The following is a 12803-nucleotide window of genomic DNA, read 5'->3' as shown; positions in this document are numbered from 1 at the left end:
GGTGGGTACCGGTCCCTCACAGGGACACACCGCCCCTGCCGGAGTGTGCAGAAAAGGCAGGGATGTCGGTGAACTCCTTTCCACGGTGACGCCAGATAAACAACATTTGTCGTTGCCAGATAAAACAGCATTCTGGCAAATCCGCTGGCATGGGAAGACGCCAGGAACACAACTAAGGGTTTCTCCGAAAGGGAGGGGGGGGAAATGCCTCTTGGCGTGTGCGTCCGTGCGGCGCTGCGGTGCGGGGAAACAGCTGCCTGTGCGGAGCTCAGCCAGCGGGTTTGGTTCTCCGGAAGAGTAAAATAATGGGAGAACTGACACATACATAAACAAAGAAAAATCACATGGAAATTTACTACCTAGAGCGGTGCGCGTGCTGTCGTCAGTGGAACAACAGCAATTCTGTGAGATTGAAATGTGCAGACGGAGAATTCATTTCGTTTTCCTCATCACAGCAGTGCCACTCTCTCACGCATTTGGTTGAGATTTTCACCCAGTCTGGGAACAGGTGACCGTCACTCCCCAGACGATTAACACCTCTGTAACTTGTAGCAGACTATTGACATGATTCTTGTGTCCCAGCAATTATATGAAGCCATTCAAAGCCTTTCTTGATTTGTTTGCTTAAGCTTCATGGAGTGTTAGGTTTCCAGCCCTGAAACAGGAAACAACTTCAACAGCTCCTGTCTGCTGATTCTGTGAAACGTGAGAGTGTCAAGTCCTCTCCTGTCACATCTTCCACTTCACCTTTCTGAGTTGTCTGCACCACTTTCGGATTGCTGCTATAGGGCAAGCCCATGCAGCCTTCGTGAAACTCCTGGCAGTTCACAGCTGGCAGAAAGAGATGAACAGAGCTTTGCAAAAGCCACTATTGCTTTATGATGATTCATTTTTCACTCACTTCCAGGGGGAAATTGCTTCAAAACTACTCTCACGCTAAAGGTGATGTCTAAGAGTGCATTTTGGCACAGACTTCCTTTTTGGTGAGCCCTCCAAAACCTGCAGATTTAAATACTGGAGAATGTTATACTACAGGAAAAGATGTGAAAATAGCATCAGTCCTTCAACTAAAACAATATTTCTAACCTTTTTGCGTCTAGATTGTGTTCCAAAAATAACCTAAGAAAGTATATTTCTGCCATATGAAACTATTTCAACTATTAATTTAACATGCACTCCAGACTACAGGCTATCTGGGAGTTCAGGAAGACTTTCTGTTTCTTGCAGACACATAACCTGACAGTTGTGGAGCATTGCACTTTGTTTACTTCTGGAGCTGAGGAGTTCCATTTTCCTATTCGCTGTAAATTTAAATAAAGCCTTTTCAAAATAATATTATCGCAAGAGCTAGATCCAGATTTTTTTTCTAAATGTTGTTTTACTCATGTAGGACAATAAGAGCTACCACTTTTAGTCTAATACCTTGTTAGGGCAAGTACCACATTTGGAAAACTGGCAAGCTTTTGGCAGTGTACAGAAAACCTTCTTCAGATCTGCTTAAGGTCTTCAGGTACTTAAAGAGAAGGCTTTATCTGAGGTTTGAAACAACTGTTACCTCCTTTTTCTGAACAGAAACGCAGAGATGAATGTCCAGCGTTACCACTTTGGATAATTTATGTCAAACAGACCCAGGGAATAGTTATAAAAAGCTTTTTGTTTCTTTTCTTAGTTTGTTGTGACTTTTGTTTTGAAGTTTGCAAACTTGAAATACTGCAATGACCAGAGAGCTATTGCACTGAGTATTTTAGGCTTCTTTTCCCTTCAGGTGAATTCAGAACCTCACTGGTTTGAGTCAGAACAATCATTACAAGAAATCTGACACTGATGAAAGCTCTTTTGCAGAACAACAGTGCTTTTTTCCCAACCTCACAACTAATTCTGCCTAAAAAACAACACAAAATTGGAGTATAGACTTCTGTATCTCCTAATGGTCTGGCAGAATCAGTCATATGGTATGATTCTCATCTTACTGTGACACCGTGTTGAAGGCAGTGATATTAAGTATATTATTTCATTAAAAATTTAAAAAGTTAAACATCCACTGTGCCCAAGGCATCTCTTAAAAGCTGATAGCAGCTGAAGTGGTGTTTAAAATTTTGCATACGCCAGATTTTGCAGTGGGATGATTTTTACCCTGAATCCTTCATTATCTCTGTTTCATCTCTCCTGGTGCTGCTGAAGTGCCTGATTATGAGAGAGACAGAGAAAAAAAAATCTACTGCAAGTAAGACTGCAAGAAGACTTCAAGTTAGTTGAAAAAACTGATTAAGGACCTTGAAAACTGACCTATGACATTGAGGAATATTCACCTAAAGAAGTGAAGCAGCCTGTGACCCGGGTGAAGGCCAGCAGATCAAGGGGAGGATGTTAATGAAGCGTTTCTGCTTCAGCTACAGGAAACATCACACTCACAGGCTTTGATCGTGATGCAGGGCTTCAACCACTCTGACATCTGCTGTAGAAGAAGCATAGCAACTTGTAAGCAGGCCAGGAGACTCCTGGAGTGCATTGAGGTCTTAATCTCGGTGATAGATAGTAGCCCAACCAGAGGAGGAACATTACAAGAATAATAAGAATAGTAAGAAGGGCTTCTGCAGGGATGTGGTCGGAAAAGGAGACCAAAGAAAATGTAAGGCCCTGATGAATAAGACAGGAGAACTGGTCTGACACAGAAAAGGATAAGGTAGTCAACCATTTTTTTTGCCTCAGTTTTCAATGGTAAACTTCCCACATCTCTCAGGACCCTTGTATCTAATCTAAATCAACTCTTTTTTGGTTTAGAGCAACTCTTCTGCAATAGGTCTTGGTTTGAACAGAAAAAAATACGCAGTTCAAATTAGCATATGAGATACAAAACGAGAGAGACACTGCCAGCAGGATACGTGATTTCATCATGCATCTTACTTTATCACCATCAGAATGTGTTTCCTCCTTGCAGCTGCTGCTCTGGATTAAGCCTGATAGTCAGGCTCTATGTAGATTACAATATTTTTGCCCTGTGGTGGCAAAAGCTTCCCACAAGAAACCTGGGCAGAGCAACTTCAGTCATTCTAAATTTCCTATACTCTGGTCTTCAGATGTAGTAAAGCATTGAAGAGAAATGTCGTGAAGCTCTTCCAAGTTACGATGGAGAACGTAACTCTGTTCGGATTAGATAGCACAGCTTTATCCCATACTCTAAAACACCATGCATGTGTCCCACTGCTTCTGACCAAGTAGTAGCAGAAATATGGCCCAGCTTTTTCAAATGACGATTGGAAATGATGGCTGATATTTAAACTCCATATAAGGGTGCATGATTGTCATAGCTACTGAGCAATGGTAGCAGAATGCAGCCAAACTGAGCAAACACCAAAATGAAGAAAAGTAGACCCATTATTGCAGTGTTGGAATGCAGATTTAAAAGCTAGCTTTTAGGCAGTTAGACCCCTGGACTAACTTCTCACTCAGCTTCTGCTCAGATTTTGGCTAACATGTCATGGGGACAGTGGTGGATGGACTCATGGGGAAAATGGGAAAAGGGACACCACACCCTTTGGCCAGCCCACAGTTTACCTCATGCAAATGCATCCCTGACTGTCAATCTGTTGCAAACAGCTGCTCCTTTACCCCATAGCAAGGTAGTTAATACTCCTCAATACAAGTTACCTTCTGATGCTATTTGTCCTGTTACTGAATTGATAAAAGAACTAGAGGAACTGGGAATCATTATCAAGTCTCATTCTTCCTGTGTGCCTGCCAGTACAGAAATCTAATGACAAAAGGTGACTGACAGTAGATTACAGAGCCTTGAACAGTGTCCCTGAAACACTCACTGCAGCTGTTCCTAATAAAAGTGATATAGTTAATATTCCTACTGAATAATCCTATGTAGTGAACCAAGTCCAGCAGGAAGCTTTGAATACCTTGGTGTGGTATCCAGGAAATCAGGTGAGAATTCAACACCTATCACTTAGAAAACATTAAATCACTTTGCAGAACTTTCAAGCAAAAGGAATAAGGGAAACTGTGGATACTGTGGGAGTGAAAATAATCATTACTGAGCCTTGGATAGAACTTGAGACCTAGGTCTTCTTTCTCTACTCCTAGGAACTGAAGTAAAAGCTGTAATTCAACCTGCATACTACAGAAAATATCCATCTAGAAAGCATACTGAGTATTCCTTGGAATTTTATTAATACAATTATGGAGTGTTATCACTGGAGACAACACTGACAACATCTAAAAAGATAGGAAGCTTCATGTATCAGACAGCATTAACACTTGCATTGAGCAATCTGGCACTCTATCACATAAGCCCACAGAAGCTGATAACCTCTGCAGTAACTTGGACAGTGACATCCGTCATATCCAAAATCTCACATCAACGCTGGCAGAACTCTGGCCTGCAACCTGGTCTGTGCCCTTATGACCAATATGGGACACAGTATACTCTCAAATTGAAGAAATTGAAACCTTAATAACCAGATATGAAAAAGCTATTATATAGCAAAACCAAGTGACTATTGCCATCAAACATGATGCCAGCAGGATTTTCAGAATCACAGGAAAAATTGAATAAACTTCTGGACATCACTGGTGTGATATTTTTGTGGGATGTACACCACCTGCAGCTGGCATGTTGCATCTTGTGTCACATCCTATGATCATTATATTATCGTGTTCTGTTCTATTAGCTTTTTCATTCTCTTGCTTGTGTATCTATTTATTGCTTGTCTCTCTATGTTGAAAACACGGACCAACAATTGTTAAGTGTTTATCTGCCAGTGAGAATACTCTCTCCTTCCTGATGTTACACACTTGATAGTGTATTATAAATGTATGTATAATCAACAGAAGACCTACAAGGACTCCTCTGAAATCTAGGTTTATATTTACTTATTCTCTGACAAGGCTTCAGAACCTGGTTAAAAGAAATATTCAGTATGCAGTCTTGAACTGTGGTCAGGTTTTTTTTTCCCCACTGACTGCCTTTAAATATCACTGTGCATTCCCAGAAGGACAGAAAGGTATAGGAAAGGAGGGAGGAACAAACAGGCATTTGATTAGGAACAGAGGGATTATCAATCATAGTGACTGAAGTTTATTTACAGAGGGAGAAGAGGACAGACTAGATTGATACACTTTGAGCTAGACCATTGACAGAACATTAGCACTGTTTTTTTTGTTTAGGTAACAGAATTTAGTGTCTGCCTTGTTTAATCTTTCACAGGCTTTGTGTGTACATTCCCATTGACTGCACACTGAAGTAATTTTCCTATCCTAGGCTGAAGTTTCCTGGAGAAATAAAACCAGAAGTTTAAAAAATGGGCTTGAATGACAGAAACCATCATTAGTGACTGTGTGGGTCTGAGGTATAAAGAGAATTTATAAGATGTCTACATTCAGATTTGACAAGATCTGACTCTCAGTGCCTCTGGAGGCTGCATTTCATTCTTAGGCATACTTAGCAAGTAGTAGAGAAATTACCCAATCATCCACCAAAACCAAAAAACACACCTGCAGAGACACTGATTGCACCGTGACATTTATCTCCTTTATGCTTTCACATGCTGCATCAGTTTGGTGAAAAGAAAGGGTTCTGTCAACAGGGAGTGAGAACATCTGGCTCTGTTGATGGAGAACCTGTACTGAGCTTCCTTCTTTTCTCCAATTAGACCCCAATGCAGGAATTAGCATTTGCATGTGAATGTCCATGTGTACAGAGAAGCAAGCCTAGGATGAGGTGGCAAAGATTGACATAGCTCGTTTTCCCTACCAGTCTTTGAAGGCTTTGGTATTTACAAATGAAAAAATAGTCACTAGCAAAAGCAGATCAAATTCAGGTATTATGTGACTTATATATATATATATATATATATATATATATGTATATATATATGTGTGTGTGTGTGTGTATGTGCACCTTCTAATGTGAGAGCACCATGGGACCCACGAGGTGCACAAACGCTCATGGTGTTTTCGGCTGAACTAAGGCACAGGTAAGCAAAAGGAAGGGGAAGTGCCTGAGCCACAACCTTGCCTAGGATGGGATCTCAGCTATGATTCCCCGTTTTGGAACTTGGATGAAAGTTTAGCATCGGCTTAAGTGGGACCAGCAGCACCAGAGCGTTTCATTCCTCGTGTCTGCCATACAACTGAAAGACCTTGCCTGAGTTCAGGGGAGAAGAAGGTCCTAAAAATCCCTCTGACCGCAGATATGTGCAAGGATCCTGGCTGGAAGGCAGGGATGATGTGCCCAAAATGGCATAAGAAGTCTGTAGCCAAGCTATGAGGAAAAGCCAAGTCTCCCAAGTCCAATCAAGCATATGCTTGATAACATCCATTCTACAAGCCTCACTGTACTCACTTCATTACTTGTAGGGAAGATACAAATGTCATAAGCTCAATGCTGGAACAAAATCCAGAATGAATGCAGACTGTGCTGCAGGATCAGAAACATTAGGAAATCCTCTATAGTTGGATTTGATAAGCCACAGTCTGGAACTGCTGCTGTGTTGGCCATGCCTCCTGCAGGCCAAGAGAATATGACACTTCATGTTGGGTTCCCAGCTGTTTCCAGTCACAATCTGCACCCCCACCCTCCCTATCCCTCCTACCATTCAGAAGGATTTCTAACATGAAGGATTACAATGCCTGGGGTACTGTGATACTTAAAAAACATCCTTGCATAGGCAAAATCTCTCTCCTATTTGACCCCAGCAAGTCAATTACATTCTATCAGTGAGTATTTTTCATCTCTGCTCTCACCTCATTTCTGGTGCTCTGTGAAGACCTGGTTCCCAGTAAGAGACTCCAGGACCTGTGCAGCTTTACTAAAAGGAACTCTCTGAAGCAACTTACAAATGTACAGAGACTTCCTCTGGGTTGCAGGAAGTACTGGAGAATTCTTTGATTTGCAGCAGAAAAATTGAAGAAGAGCCAGGAGATGTCAAAGCTAGATTACACAAAGAATGAGCCACCACATTTTCAACAGGGGATGGTCAGTTTTTGAACTAGCTTTCAAAAGATCTGGTGGTTTCTTTTGAAGCCTCCAAAATCAGATCACATTGTTTTCCTGAAAATACTGTAAGATAAGCACTAGTCTAAAGGCTCAATATTGACATATGTGGAAGCCAAAGAGAGAGACAGAACTGAGGTCTAAAGTGATCACCACTGGTTTGTAATGTCTTCACTGACTACTTGAGGTTAATTTACTGTGTTGACAAGAAACAGCTGAGGGACAGTCACAGACATTTGCTCCTCTAAAGCTGCTGCTCTGTTCAAACCTGCAGAGTTTTCTGGAGTTATGCACGTGACCATATGGAGACTGCAGACAGTTGTGGAACTACAGGGGCAGTCTGGCAAGTCACTGGTTCCAGATTTTTCAAGCAAATTCATAGGAGTTTACCTTGGTAAAGACACAGGTCCAGTCTCCAATGTAGCATCTTCTCTTGCTTCTCCGGGTGAACAGTGGCACACACTCCTCACATCTTCTTCATCCAGTCTTATTACATCCAGTCTTTACATGTGCAGGGTACCCTGAAATCCAGCCCTTGTGGCACAATGATATATTAAGCCTTGAGGCTCAGTGTGAGTGTTAAAGAAATAATTCCACAAGTAGCCTCATACACCTAGTGGGATTGCCTGCTTGGGACTGACTAAGAGGGAGCTTTGTAGGCCTGCCTACCTCTCTGAAAAGTAAAGGATTTAGCTGGAATTGCTTAAATGCCTGCATGACTCAGGCATCAAAGTCCTGTTTCAGAGGTGCTAAGGCCCAGATCTTCAATGGCAGTCATATGCCAAGCTGAGATTTGAGCAGGAGTTGGTCACACTGGCTAGATGAACGCACAGCATTACAATTATGACTTTCAGGGACTCCACAAGACTCTGTGAAAATGGAATTTTGAAACTAAAAAAGGCAAATTTCTACTACTCATTTTCATGGTTATCTGTTAGTTTTCTGTATTTTATAAACCTGTATAGAACAGCCATTCAGCAAAATGCAGCTAAAATGTTTACCATCTCCAGGAATCATGCTTTAAGGAGCTCTAACAATTTGATTTAATAATGTTAATTAACAAATTTAATGTCTTTAAACAGATTGAAATATTAAGGCATGATTAAACTATGAATAACAAAATCCTGTAAAAATGAACTTTGGGAACCAGTCTTTGCCAGGTTCATCATTGTAATAAAATCATAGAACCATAGAATGGCATGGGTTGGAAGGGGCCTTAAAGATCATGTAGTTCCAGCCCCATCCACCAAGGGCAGCAATGGCACCCACTAGACCAGATTGCTCAGAGCCCCATTTAACCTGGCCTTGAATACTTCCAGGGATGGCTTGTATGACGTTTCTGGACAACCTGTGGCAGTACCACACTACCCTCTGAATAAAGAATTTCTTCCTGACATCTAATCTATATCTCCCTCCCCCTTTTTTTTTTTAAGTTTAAAACCGTACCCCCTTGTCCTATCACTGTCTACTGTCACACTATATAAATGTAAATTGTCATTAGAAGTGTGGCCTGACCACCACTGACCTTTCCTTTGGCCCTGTACAGAAGTCCATTGCAGCACTGTCTGTCGTCATGGGATTGCAGATGAGGTTTTTTTCTCATAGACCATTTACCTTCTCTACCTTATATGATGGACTTGCTCGTGGTGTGAATAATAGTTTCCCCATCCCCCTGCCCTTTTTAAAAAAAAGCTTATGACAGCATGTTTATCACTTTGTATCACTGTTACGCTAAACCTCAGTTCTATTGTTAAAAATATGAGCTACACAATGCAAACGATTTACATTTCCTAAATCAGCAGAGATACTTTTACAGTTTCAATGAACAGAGAATATCTTTGAGGCAAAGAAACAGTGACCTTCTTATGTAGCTGCTCAGCTGGCTCTGGAAACTGTGCAAAACATTCTACATTCCCTCTCCATCACCTACACGATCCTTACTAAGGATCAGTGCTGATTATATTGGTACAATTTCTCTTGGCACTAGGTATATCCCTTTCCCTGTTTCTTTCTGTTTCCAGCTTCTGATGTTTTTAAAATACCTGGTGGTGATTACAGAACAACATTGTGTGGGCCTCCCCTTCCTCTCAACATACAAAAAATCTCTTGTGTGTGCCTTTGGTGGATGGAGTTGTGCCTTTCCTTACATGGGAGTCCAGAATTCAGTTAATTAAGTGGTACTAAATGGGAGACTGAATCAGGAATATTATTGAGCATGAACACACCTATATATAAGAGTATGTAAAACCATTATATACTTTCCTACACCGTGGTCAGACTTTACCTAAACCCCTTAACCTTTTATGGCTACATTTTCTTCATCAATAGAGTAGAAAAGCCTTAGACTGTGGATTGTTCCTTACAGGAGGCTTTTGAAGCCACACTGTTATTTCTCTGTGTGCTGTAGTAATAGAAATTAAGATACTCAGTGCGTGGCAGTTCACAACCCCTTGTGGTTTATGATAAATGTGACCAATCAGCAAATCAAAGGCTGGAATAAACCACAAACTTTTCTACAAGCTGTGCTTGGTAAGCTGAATGTTTGCCTCAAGCAACAAACAGTTGTGAATTGCAGTGTCAGACAAGAGATCAGTTCATAGAAGATGTGTTGCCAAAACTGGTCTGTGTGTTGGGTGTAGTACCACGGAGGGCAACAGTAAGTGGTAAAGAGAGGAGAGGAGCCTACTGGTTGGAGCAGTATTTCACCTGAGCCTAACATTGACTACAAGATAGCTTCTTCACTTCGTTAGTAGTTACATGTGTTCTTCTAACAGAATTCAGGAGGAAAATGGGATATTCGGCTCAGATTTTTAAAAAGTTTATTAATTTCAGTAGTATATTAAAGTACTTTGCTGTCAATATCTTTATGGCAGTATATTCACAGAAATGTCTCAGCATAAGCAAACAGCTGAGGCAGTTTTGTATATTATTTGTATATTATTTGTGTATCATTTTGTATATATTTCTACTGCACAAATTAGACTGCAACAACAGTCTAGATCATTTAAAATGCAGGTCCAGCACAGTGTGATTCTCTGCGTTCTGAGATTCTTGATGCAAAAGAAATGAAAACTACTAGCAATTGATATGAACTAATTGTCATTGTTCTTGTATTCCCACTGCCATTACCCTGTTTGTAACACTAGATGTGCTCACAGCAGTCAGCCAGACATGGCTGAAGGTCTGGTCCCTATTTAAAATTGTATAAATTCTACAGTATCCACGCTGACATTATGGACCTGGGTAAGCCATCTCCCAGCTGTACTAACTTGGAAATTAGCAGTTTTAACTCCCATGGCTGGTGTTTTCTTTGAGAGAATAATGGTTTGATGTCTTTTGCTACCAAATTAGGGGCTGAGCACTTCGATAGAGCACATTCCTATCTTGATGTGCAGAAGAGGAGATGCAAAGCACCTTCTTCTGACAGCAATTGCTTGGGTCCCCATGAATGGAAGGCAACTAAGGCACGAAACCATGAGTTTAAAACCAGGCATATACCCAACTTGCATCACAAACACATCTGGGCAGACATAATGTCCCAGGCAGGACTGGTATCTGCTCACCACCCTGGAGAAGATGCTATCACACACAGGGAGTGGAGACTTTGTGACTTTGCAAGAAGTCTTGCAGATTGCCCTAGACACTGGATTGATAACTGCCTTTGCAGGGTGCAGAGGTTTCCAGCTTCTGTATCAGTTCTTGGACCCCATGGGATCTGAATGTCCTGTTTCTCAAAGATGGAGAGGACCTGCTTTTTCTTCATCAGGCCCTGGAATTTCAGCACTTCATAGAATGCTTTGGGTGGGAAAGGACATTAAAGATTGCCTAGTTCCAAACCCTTGGCATGGACAGAGACATCTCCCACTAGACCAATTTGTTCAAAGCCCTGTCCAACCTCACCTTGAACACTTCCAGGAATGAGCAACCTCTTCCAGTGCCTCACCATCCTCATGGTAAATAATTTCTTCCTAGTTATCTGATTTAACCCTGCCTTCTGTCAGTTTAAGGCCATTACCCCTTGTCCTGTCACTACATGCTCTTGTAAAAAGTTCCTCTCCAGATTTCTTACAGGCCTCTTATAGGTACTGGAAGGTTCTCCAGGGTCTTCCCAGAGACTCTTCTTCTCCAGGCCTAACAAGCCCAACTCTCTCAGCCTGTCTTCACAGAGGAGATGTCCCAGCACTCTGGTCATTTTTGTGGCCTCCTCTGGACTCATTCCAACGGGTCCAATTCTTTCTTGTGTTGTGGGCCCCAGAACTGGATGGGGTACTCCAGGTAGGATCTCACGAGAGCAGAGTAGAGGGGCAGAATCACCTCTCCCAACTTGCTGGCCACACTGCTTTTGATGCAGCCCAGGATACAATTGGCTTTCTGGGCTGCAAGTGCACATTGCCAGGTCATGTCCAGCCTCTCATCCACCAGACCCCCCCAGTCCCTCTCCTTAGAGCTGTGATCAATCTGTTCTCCTTCCAACTTGGTTTTTTTGCTTGGGATTGCCCCAACCCAGGTGCAGCACCTTGCACTTGGTCTTGTTGAACTTCGTGACGTTTGCACAGGCCCACCTCTTCAGCCTGTCAAGGTCCCTCTGGATGGCATCCCTTCCCTCCAGCACATCAACTGCACCACACAACTTGGTGTCGTCAGTGAACTTCCTGAGAGTGCCCTCAATCCCACTGTCCATGTCGCTGACAGAGGTGTTGAACAGCACTGGTCCCAACACTGACCCCTGAGGGACACCACTTGTCACTGGTCTCCACTTGGACATTGAGCCATTGACCACAACTCTTGAGTATGATCATCCAGCCAGTTTCTTATCTACCAAGTGGTCCACCCATCAAATTCGTGTCCCTCCAGTTTAGAGACAAGGATGTCATGTGGGACAGTGTCAAATGCTTTACAGGAGTCTGGGTCCCATGAAGAGAATTTTGTCCCATGATGACAATTTTGATATCTATAATCAGCAGTGTTTTCCCTAAGACCTTGCGGAAATGGAGTCCTTTCCTGTACACCGACTACATTACGGGCTGGTACAACACACAGTGTGGGATCTTGATTAAGCCATTTCTTTCCTTAGAAAGCATTCATGTGCTGTGGTTGTTCCACAAAGAAAATTACCTCTCCTGGGTGTTCTGGCTCCAGCATAAGATAGAAAATGTCTGCCAATATTTTGCTTTACAGGCCACTTTACACTTCAAAGTGGAAATGCTCAGACTTGCACGATGTGGCCAGGATATGCCATCAGCTTTCTCCATGAACTCTCATATTGCTGTATTTTCCCTTGGCTATTAAACTTTACGAGGTTATGCACAGAAGCCAGCATGTGACTGAGGTGTCATATCTGTGAGCAGACACACCTGCACCTGCTGAGCTTGTTTTGCAGTGTTGAGGGGTTATCTGTTGATCACAGCAGTCAAGACTACTTCCATTAGTAATATCCATGTCTGTTGTTACTTGAAAAGTCTACACAATGGACTCTCTGTGTTCAGACAACACCTCTAGGACAGACCTACTCCTCTGAAGGGTCCCCTCTACGAGGTAAGATTGCTTTCTTCTTTGTGTCTGAGGTTTATCCTCCTGGGTTTGATATACAATTTGATAATTGCACATTTTGACTGTGCAGGCATTTTTGACAATAGTTCATTTTGCATAAAACTCATAAACTTCAAGTGAACTCCTTACAACAGAAACATCCCTCAGGAAATCAAGCTGTGTTCTGCTGGCTCTTCTTTTTGTTCGGTGGGGTTGGATTGTCCCTTGTAAGTTTTTCATTGCCGTTCCAAATGCTACTGCTACTGCTGTTCCT

This window comes from Pipra filicauda, unplaced genomic scaffold (assembly GCF_003945595.2).
Source record: "Pipra filicauda isolate LSUMZ 115617 unplaced genomic scaffold, ASM394559v2 scaffold208_size1342795_pilon, whole genome shotgun sequence".
NCBI classification, from domain to species: domain Eukaryota; kingdom Metazoa; phylum Chordata; class Aves; order Passeriformes; family Pipridae; genus Pipra; species Pipra filicauda.
This window is presented reverse-complemented; position numbering follows the sequence as displayed.